This window comes from Pinus tabuliformis, chromosome 2_1 (genome assembly GCF_031772625.1).
Source record: "Pinus tabuliformis cultivar Carrire ecotype Pingquan chromosome 2_1, CPIR1, whole genome shotgun sequence".
Classification (NCBI taxonomy): Eukaryota; Viridiplantae; Streptophyta; class Pinopsida; order Pinales; family Pinaceae; genus Pinus; species Pinus tabuliformis.
Window position 1 is genome coordinate 443100020 of NC_142299.1, and position 10491 is coordinate 443110510.

Consider the following 10491-nt stretch of genomic DNA (forward strand, 5'->3'; position numbering starts at 1 on the left):
TTCAGCAGCTTTGGACAAGTGACATAGGACTTTTGTTTTTCGAGACGAGAGTAGTCGGCCTCGTTGGAAAGAACAACAGTAGATTACAGAGCTCTTTATAACGTAGCCGATCCGGACCTAAACAAGGGTGAACTGGAGATTTTTCACATGGTCGCTATTTCCATAGCAATGCTTTGCACCCCTGCAACTCCAAATATCAACCATGAAGCCACGAAGCCACGCCAACGCCTTAGAGGAACCCAAAAGCACGATAACGGAAACAGAAACATAATAATGGAAACAGTCCTCCGTTATTTTCGAATCACACATAAATATTAGCCCTTGAATGTCTCCCTTCACGCCACCAGCTGTTGAAATTTGCTTTATAATCTCCCTTTCCAATTGTCATCAGCTTGGCCTTAATTCCTATTCATAAGCCACCTCACATCTCTTGCTCGGAACAATCAAAGAATAAAACAAAATGCGGTTGAAGCGCTGTAACATTACCAAATGCTGCACGGTTTTCTTTATCTGCAATTTGCATTGATGCCGTGTCACTAGCAAGCTGAACAATTCTCGGCTTATATCCACGTCCCATTTATTTATATTCTTGATAACCATCTGGAGAAACCCGCAATGTGAATGCCCTGTCCATCTGGAATAAGAAGATTTATCAAAGACTGTGCCTGATACTCGGCAGACAGCTTCCCTTAAATCATTACAATAAACATCTGTGCGTATCCTTTATAACATAATATTTCACCGCGAAATATCTCACATTTTTATAACACATGATGTTGCGCCCTCAAATAACATAGTATTTATGTTTTGCATGCTGGAAATTGCAGTTGTATTAAGAAAATCAATATCTACAATTTGAAATTCTCCCGGTCGAGCCTCCTTTGTCGTGGGTATGTTCTCAGGGTAATGTATTTTGCATTTGTCATCATCATATTAGTAACATGATTTGCAGCGTGCTCTTTCAAACCATCAATCCAACTATAACCAACACCATCGCTGAAATGCTCTTTTTGCTTCTAGAAAATAGATGCACGTCCTATGAGGGTTTTCAGGCATGCTAAATGTAACCCAATATCAAAGGCCAGTTGAGGTGATAGATACACCACCTGTGGATCAATGACTAAAGCATAATCTTCAGACAAACAGTACGCTGACAGAAGGCCCATATGCTTCAAGCATGCCAGCTGAGAACATAATACTCTCTATGATTTGTGGAATTTAATAGATTTTTTGTCTGGAGGATTCAACACAAAAACTCTTGCAAGTCTCCCACATTAGTATGGACATCCTTCACAATCACCCATGAGCCAGAATTCAGAGATAACTCCCTTAATGTACTTGATGCCAATCACACAATAGCTGCATCATCATAGGGTGCCTCCTTGAAAACACTGTCACTGCTCTCATCAACATTCCTGGAGGGAAGCAAAACTCTGTACAATAGGCATGCTAGGATTTGGACCTTCACTGAAAACTCGAACCAATTCCCAATTTCGTAGCACGCTACGAAACCAGCTAAACAGGTAGCGCTGCGAAACTGCTAAAAGAATTCTGGCGCTGCGAAAACACCCTGTCTTTAAGCTAGGCTAAAAAAATTTTGACAACAGCATTTTCAGTGATAACAGTGGCTCCACTTGGGATAGTGTGCCCTTGAGGTACACTAAGAACATGCAGCTCCAGTGCCTTATCCATTTTGACAAACTAAAATTTGCTTGACAAGCATGACTGTAGGAGAAAGAAAGCTACATCTACTGAAAAAGAAAAATGCTCAGTTAACCTTGAGCTTATTTGCATTTACCTACCTACCTACCCTAACAATTCAAACTTCCCTCAGCTCAATCAATATGAAACTTCCAATGCAGCCAATCATTTGTCTCATCTGATATTTGATTTCTTTGACTGTCCCTGAGTTCAGAGCCAATGTGATAGTGTGATGACCGCTGCCACTGAAATTGTCTCTGACTGTATCGGATTTCAGAGCCAATGTGATAGTGTAATGACCGCTGCCACTAAAATTGTCTCTGATCTTCATAGGAAAACTGAAACACTGGAGAGTAAAACTCTTCAATGTAATCAGCTATAGGATCCCAGAACACATGATCAGCTTGTCTTTCCTTGAAACTTTCTAGCTGTGCAAACTGATCTTCAACCACAGTGTTCAGTTCCTCAATCGTGAAAGAGAAAGGAACCAGCATAGTCTCCTTACGTTCTGCCATAGAAAATTTCTGAGAATAATAATCATGATCATGAAAACTGTATGCCTGAATTTGTCCTTCTAAACCTTCAATTTCTTTCTCAATGTCTTTGGCAAATTCATCAAAAAATTTCATCTTATCCTCTGACTTGCAGTCAAAGGATTTTAGATATGAGGATAAGGACAAAGAAAAATATTCATTTGTTCCTTCTTTACTATGATCATCATTCCATTGTTTGAAACCCTCAACTGAAGGAGAGTTTACCACCACCTCTGACCTATCTCTCCATTCCTCCAAGAACATGAGCCAAAGGTCTTGAAATGACTTAATGGACTTGGCAGGAAAGCATTCAACCCACTGTTTGCACTTCCCTTGAAGTGAATCATAAAATAACCTTATGCAATTATCCTCATGTTTAACTCTAAGAAGCTCAGCAAAATGACAGAAATCTGAGATATGCTCCAACGTTAAACTCAAGTCTTCACCGTTAAATTTTGGACCATTCTTTAGAAAATATGCATCCTTGGGAAAATGATTTGGGAAACCATGAATTCCTGAGAAATCTATGCATGCATACCTTGAACAAAGAATGGCAGCCTCTGGGTCCTTCATAACTCCAGTGGAATCACCATGAATGTATAAACCTTGAATTCTTCAACAATGGAGTCGCCAAGGTAGTTTTGTAGCCTCGAAAACCTTCTTTGAACTCCTGCTACCTTCAGAAATCCAATCTTCAAATTTCGGGAGAGAGTAAGCTTCAGGCTCCCAGCAGAAGCACCAAAATGTTATCAATAAATCACTACTAAGGGCGGCAACCAAGCAAGATTTCATGTAACTCTTTCAACCAGACTTTAGACCAAAGATTAGCCTCTTTGGTCAGAGAGGGCTCTCTCACAGACTTTTGATAAAAATCCTTCACTACAATAGATGGCTAACTCTTCACTCATTCATGAAAACAAAAGCTGGTTGGATACATATCAAATTGGTCTTCATTGGGCTATGGAGTCTCACACACTAAGTAAACAGAAAAACATAGTCATTTCATGGAAGTCAAGGCTCTTTGCATTAAATGTTCAAACATACTCCACAAAAACCACAGCTTGCCAAACACACAGGAAGTCAGAGCATAAGATATGAATTCTGAGTGATTGTGCTATAACAAGGCTGTAAAAGAACATATAATATAAAACACCACCATTATATTTGAACAAAATAATCCATCGAGAATCTTGAGAAGAAATCAACACTGTTTTACTATTACTATAACAAGTCTTACATTGGCCCAAATAACTCTGTTTTTGTATAAAATGTCCAACCCCTATTACATCCTAATTTCATCCATTTATAGGAATACATTCCTCCCTTTCTAGAGGGAGCTCGAAGGCCCTATTAACTACTCCTACATGCTATTTAACTAATGCATTAATTACAAAGTGTTGAACTGTAATTGCACACAATCCTAATCAAACTAAAACACTAATTCCATTCTCCTCGTATGCTTGATTCTTCTCAGATCTTTGACAGTTGTCCTCCTTCAGTTAGGCTGAGATGGCTGAGCTACGGATGCAATGAATGCTGACTTTGGATGCTTGAAAGTGCTGATGGCTCATTAATTGACCAAAAGATGTGCTCCTATTTTAACGGTCTCTGTCTCCCAACATTCTCCGAAAGTTCAGCAACATGTCTCAGCTCTTTTAATAACCCCTGGTATGAAATGCTGCCATGTTTCTGATGTGCTGTAGGTGGTATTGATAGACCGGTGTTTCTCTTCCTCAACTCCCGCTCACAGTATCACACTAGCTGCTCTGCGCTTAAAATCATCACCTACAGCAGTTTCGTAGCATGCTACGAAACTGCTGTGTGATTTAAAAACACAGTCCTCCTCACTGGTTTTCTGCTAACACTGTGCTACATTTATTAATGATCTCCTCAGCTGAGTCTTTGACTATCATTTTCCAGCACAGAACAAGCAATATACTTGCATGTTGTAGACACATGACCTTGAAGTTTATTCTTCAATCCTCAGGGTATGCAATGTCATCCTTACAGTCAAATCATTCTCCTGCTGCATAAGGTTCACCTTTTGGATATCAAAGCCTTTATTACTTATGGCTGCAGGTGGTACATATTAGCTGAGCATGAATCTTAATTCAATCTAATAAAAACTTAAATTGTGCCCCTGCTATTATTGCACAGAAAATGATATTAAATGATTGCAAAAACCACCTTATGGTAAATCATTTCTTCCCGCCAGAGACATTAAATTTTAAAAGAATAATGTTACCATCTTGCACCACATACGTCTTTCCCTCTTGTCTGTACTTGCCGGCAGCCTTGACAGCTGATTCACTACCCAATTCCTTCAAATCCTCAAATTTCATTACCTCTTTCAGCTTCATCCGGGGGCATACTGCAAGTTTCTGCTCTAGAACACCACTAAAAGGAATAATGGGTTCACCTCCATGCCCCTGAACCTAAGAATGTATTTTTGGTAGACATTTATTCTTCTTTCTTTGATAGTCCTTTTCAGTCATATTCACCAAGTAAACAACAGGTTTCGCACTCAATAATTGAAATGTATTCTGCATCTCAACATCAGCAGCTTTCCAATCACTAAGTCTAACATCTTTTCCTTCCTCAAGCCATGTCTTGACCTTTGTGCATCACTCCATTCCTATTTTTAACTACTTATCATTGCTACGCTTCATGGACTTCTCAAGGTCTTCCATCCTTCTTTCCATTAACTCAAGATCCCTTAAACGTAGCTCTTCAGTTATCACTTCTAAATCCCTTACAGGGTCAACAATATCCTCTACGTAAATAACATCTGAATCGTCAAATGCCCTACAAACATGAAAAATTCTATCCACTGCCCGAATGTGAGAAAGAAAATTGTTTCGAAGCCCCTCTCCTTGATGTGCTTTATACTCTGAGGTAGTTGCCTGTTTAAGAGCAACAGCTAAGCCAGTTATGGTATGATTGTGAGGACCACCTTGAAGACCAGGAAACACAGCTGCATTAATCTTTTTCTCATAATCATACTTAACCTCTTGCCCCTGCTTGTTAATTTATTTGATGCCCTTTCTATGAAATATCATTGCACCACGAGGACCACGGAGTGACTTGTGTGTAGTAGTGGTCACTACATCTGCAAACTCAAAAGGAGATGGAACTACACCAGCTGCAACAAGTCCACTTATGTGTGCCATGTCCGCCAACAACACAGCTTTTTGCTTGTCACAAACCTTGCGCATCTGAGCATAGTCATAATGGCATGCATAAGCACTAGCACCAGCAATCATAAGTTTAGGTCTGAATAGGACTACACTCTTCTCCAGCTGGACATAATCAATATAGCCTGTAGATTCATCCAATCTATAAGGCATTGTTTCAAAAAAAATTGAAACTGCTGAGATCTTTTTAGTATCGGTCTGGTAACCATGAGACAGATGACCACCATGTGGAAGATCAAGTGTCATGATACGATTATGGGGCTTCAACAAAGCAGTGTAAACTTGAAAATTAGCCGAAGAGCCTGACAAGGGTTATACATTAACTCCCCATTTATCTAGATCCAAACCAAATGCTTCCAATGCTCTTTTCTGACATAACGACTCTGCCATGTCAATGAATTCATTTCCTCCATAGTATCTTGCACCAGGATAGCCTTCACTGTATTTATTGGTCATGACTGATCCTACAGCCTGCATGACTGATAATGAAGTAAAGTTCTCTGAAGGGATAGGTTCAATACCCTTCCATTATCGATTTTTTTAAGTTCTATGATATTCGCAATCTCGGGATCGACCTCCTCCAGTGGAGCATTCAGCTGCTTTGGACAAGTGACATAGGACTTTTGTTTTTCGAGACGAGAGTAGTCGGCCTCGTTGGAAAGAACAACAGTAGATTACAGAGCTCTTTATAACATAGCCAATCCGGACCTAAACAAGGGTGAACTGGAGATTTTTCGCATGGTCGCTATTTCCATAGCAATGCTTTGCACCCCTGCAACTCCAAATATCAACCATGAAGCCACGAAGCCACGCCAACGCCTTAGAGGAACCCAAAAGCATGATAACGGAAACAGAAACATAATAATGGAAACAGTCCTCCGTTATTTTCGAATCACACATAGCCACCAGCTGTTGAAATTTGCTTTATAATCTCCCTTTCCAATTGTCATCAGCTTGGCCTTAATTCCTATTCATAAGCCACCTCACATCTCTTGCTCGGAACAATCAAAGAATAAAACAAAATGCGGTTGAAGCGCTGTAACATTACCAAATGCTGCACGGTTTTCTTTATCTGCAATTTGCATTGATGCCGTGTCACTAGCAAGCTAAACAATTCTCGGCTTATATCCACGTCCCATTTATTTATATTCTTGATAACCATCTGGAGAAACCCGCAATGTGAATGCCCTGTCCATCTGGAATAAGAATATTTATCAAAGACAGTGCCTGATACTCGGCAGACAGCTTCCCTTAAATCATTACAATAAACATTTGTGCGTATCCTTTATAACATAATATTTCACTGCGAAATATCTCACATTTTTATAACACATGATGTTGCGCCCTCAAATAACATAGTATTTATGTTTTGCATGCTGGAAGTTGCAGTTGTATTAAGAAAATCAATATCTACAATTTGAAATTCTCCCGGTCGAGCCTCCTTTGTTGTGGGTATGTTCTCAGGGTAATGTATTTTGCATTTGTCATCATCATATTAGTAATATGATTTGCAGCGTGCTCTTTCAAACCATCAATCCAACTATAACCAACACCATCGCTGAAATGCTCTTTTTGCTTCTAGAAAATAGATGCACGTCCTATGAGGGTTTTCAGGCATGCTAAATGTAACCCAATATCAAAGGCCAGTTGAGGTGATAGATACACCACCTGTGGATCAATGACTAAAGCATAATCTTCAGACAAACAGTACGCTGACAGAAGGCCCATATGCTTCAAGCATGCCAGCTGAGAACATAATACTCTCTATGATTTGTAGAATTTAATAGATTTTTTGTCTGGAGGATTCAACACAAAAACTCTTGCAAGTCTCCCACATTAGTATGGACATCCTTCACAATCACCCATGAGCCAGAATTCAGAGATAACTCCCTTAATGTACTTGATTCCAATCCCACAATAGCTGCATCATCATAGGGTGCCTCCTTGAAAACACTATCACTGCTCTCATCAACATTCCTGGAGGGAAGCAAAACTCTGTACAATAGGCATGCTAGGATTTGGACCTTCACCGAAAACTCGAACCAATTCCCAATTTCGTAGCACGCTACGAAACCAGCTAAACAGGTAGCGCTGCGAAACTGCTAAAAGAATTCTAGTGCTGCGAAAACACCCTGTCTTTAAGCTAGGCTAAAAAAATTTTGACAACAGCATTTTCAGTGATAACAGCATGATTAAATGAAACACATCAATAAAATATACCATGTGATTCTACATCATGTTGAGGCCAAGACAATCCATCTACGCCATTGTTCCACAAATGAGCAGATTATAGACATCTTCACCAAAGTGCTTGGGAGATAAAAGTTCGAAAGATTCATAATGATTCTTGGACTCACCAACATCCCTTCACATTAAGGCAGGGATGTTGACACCTAATCTTTGGGATTAGTAAATTTATGTAAATATTGTAAAAAGAAAATAAGGATATTAGGAATATGAAGAGACACTCGGAGGTGAAGTCCAAGAGTCTCTCCCTCCATGTATATATCCATGAGAAATATATTGTAGTGGCTACAACTACCCTCCAAAATTTTTCCTTAGCTTCATTTTGGAGTCCCCCTGCCAACCATCCTCAACAGCATCTCTTTCATTGTCAAGTACACAAGCTTCAGTGGTTTTCTAGCAGATTTCCAGCCTGTGCAAGATAGCTTGTTGCATCCCCCTCACAAGTTGTTTCTTCAGACTTGGTCCAGCTGCAGGCTGACCATCTCCCTCAAGAAATTGAGCAATTGTGCAGGGGAACCAACCTTCCCTCCAAAAATTGCGCAATCCTGACTGGCAGCCTGCTGGGCTCCAGAATTGCGCAATTCTGCCTGTCAACCTGATCCAAGTGGATATTCATGGCCACCTACCAATTCCACTTAGACCCCCACCATTGTCTCTTTTAGTTTTTTAGTTTCCGTAATTGTAGCAAAGTTTACTATTTTTAGCATTTTTTCGGGTCGTGAACTTCCAGAGCCGTTTTGAGGCCCTAAATGACGTTTTTTTGGGAACAATGGGAGTAACGTGGGTCCATGGACCAATGTTTCTCTTCTTAAAGTTGTATTCCTTAGATAGATCTTTCTAACGAGGTATTGTGCATGTCAAATCGAGATCATATGCCAAAGTTACAACCCCAGGAAGTTGATGTGCCAATTTACCCAAAATGGGGCCCATAGTTTGGGGCTTCATCTCCGAGCGTTAGGTTTTTGGATGTTTAGGGTTTTCCATTGTTTCTCAAAAATAAATAGGCCTTCAAGCCTCATTTTAAGATAGTTGGGAGACATGTAGCCACCATATCTCTTCTTAGAGATAAGCTACCATCGCCCTAGCTAGTTTATTTCCATTTCTATTTGTAAGCATATCTCAGTATTTTACAGTAATGAAATGAAGTATTATTTCTGTTGCATCTCTATATGTATGGTTATATCTTTTATTTGTTACGTTTCTGTTTAAATTTGGATCAGTGGTATAAGAGCGATCTACTCTTTCTCTGTCTTTCCTTTCATGTCCCCAACGATGTCAAGATATAAGGAGTTAGGGCTTGAACTGGTCAAACCTTTGCAAGACCAACCTCGAAAATCCCAACAACCTCCCATGGTGGATGAAAAGAAAGATGAGGGGGCAAGAGATCCTATAAAAATCTTGCTCAAAGAGGCCCTCGAGCGATAAAGGAACGCGATGATGGACAACTTTGCCCAGATCCTTCAGCGGCTACCTAGGGGCGACACATCTACTTCCATCAGCTACTCTAGAAGCACCACACCCTTTAAGGTACAAGTTAACTTTGACATTCCAATATTTGAGGGTAAGATAGATGCAGACGTCATAGATAAATGGTTAAATTTGCTAGAAGGGTATTGTTCTGTTCATGATTTTTCCGGTGGGAAAAGATTACTTTCGCTCTTCTCAAAGCCGCCCCCCATATCAAGGACTAGTGGGAAACCTACTGTGAGCAGAAGGATGAAAGTACAACCTCACTATTTTCAGCCGCACCCACTTGGAATTCATTCTGGGCTGCCATAAAGGAGCAATACTACCCTGTCGAAAGCTATGAGGACCAATACATAAAGTGGACCATGCTATGGTAGGGAAGGGACCAAGACGTGTCAGAGTTTACCAATATTTTCCATATCGTTCACAAAAAGTTGGGTATCAAGGTTTTAGAGTAGCATTTAGTACTCAAATATCGCAGCTACCTACACAGGTACATCTAGGACAAAACAGAATTCTTGAACATCTCCTCGCTCAGCACGGCATATCGATATGACATCAAGATCGAGCAAAAGTTTAAATAGAAGAAGTGAGACTTTGGATCTATGAATCTAAAGAAGGGGAAAGGTAACCCCAAATTGCAGAACAAAGGACAAAGCCAAGGCATGGTGGCCCAAGACAACCCACCAAAGATACAAGCAAAGAAAAATGTCACAAAGTCGAAAGACATGGGAAAGTGGCGTGAGTTCCATAAGAGCTCCACTCACAACAAAAGTGAGTGTCGGGCCAAGTAGTCACTGGTGACTAAGCTAAAGGTTTCAGAATCAAATGCATGTTCTGACTCTGAGTCAGAACCCAACAAGGGGAATTACAAAGGGAAGCATATTATCGATGCAGATCCCAACGCCATCGTTGCCACCATGAAGATCTAGAAGGAGGAACTTGAAGATCCAGAGGAGGAGGAGTGCCTCTACCTGATCTGGAATTTATCTAGGACAAAGAATTAAAGGTATTACAGACTCATGTGCATGGATGTGCCTATGTTACTATATGTAACGGATCGATAAGATTTCAAAATACATAGACACTGAAGCAGTTAGAGAAAACATAACAGGAAAACATGTAACACCACAAGTTTAATAAGGAGTTCACCCAATGCTCCTGGGCTACATCTCCTGGTCCAGCCTTCAGTGGTGACCTCTCTATTATGTTTTCAAAGTAGAGTTTTTACAACAGTGAGCTCAATTTGAGTCTCACTCAACAGATATAAATCAGTAGGACTGCGCTTGGATCCCCCAAGTCACTAGAGTACACAGACTCTCCTTATTGAAACTTGATCTCTATTGGTC

General features: G+C 40.2%; 1 pseudogene; it reads right to left on the reverse strand.

The window, feature by feature from the left end:
• Positions 1-4879: 4879 nt before the first annotated feature.
• On the reverse strand, positions 4880-5958 carry LOC149200828 (serine hydroxymethyltransferase, mitochondrial pseudogene; annotated as a pseudogene).
• Between the last annotated feature and the right edge of the window lie 4533 nt (positions 5959-10491).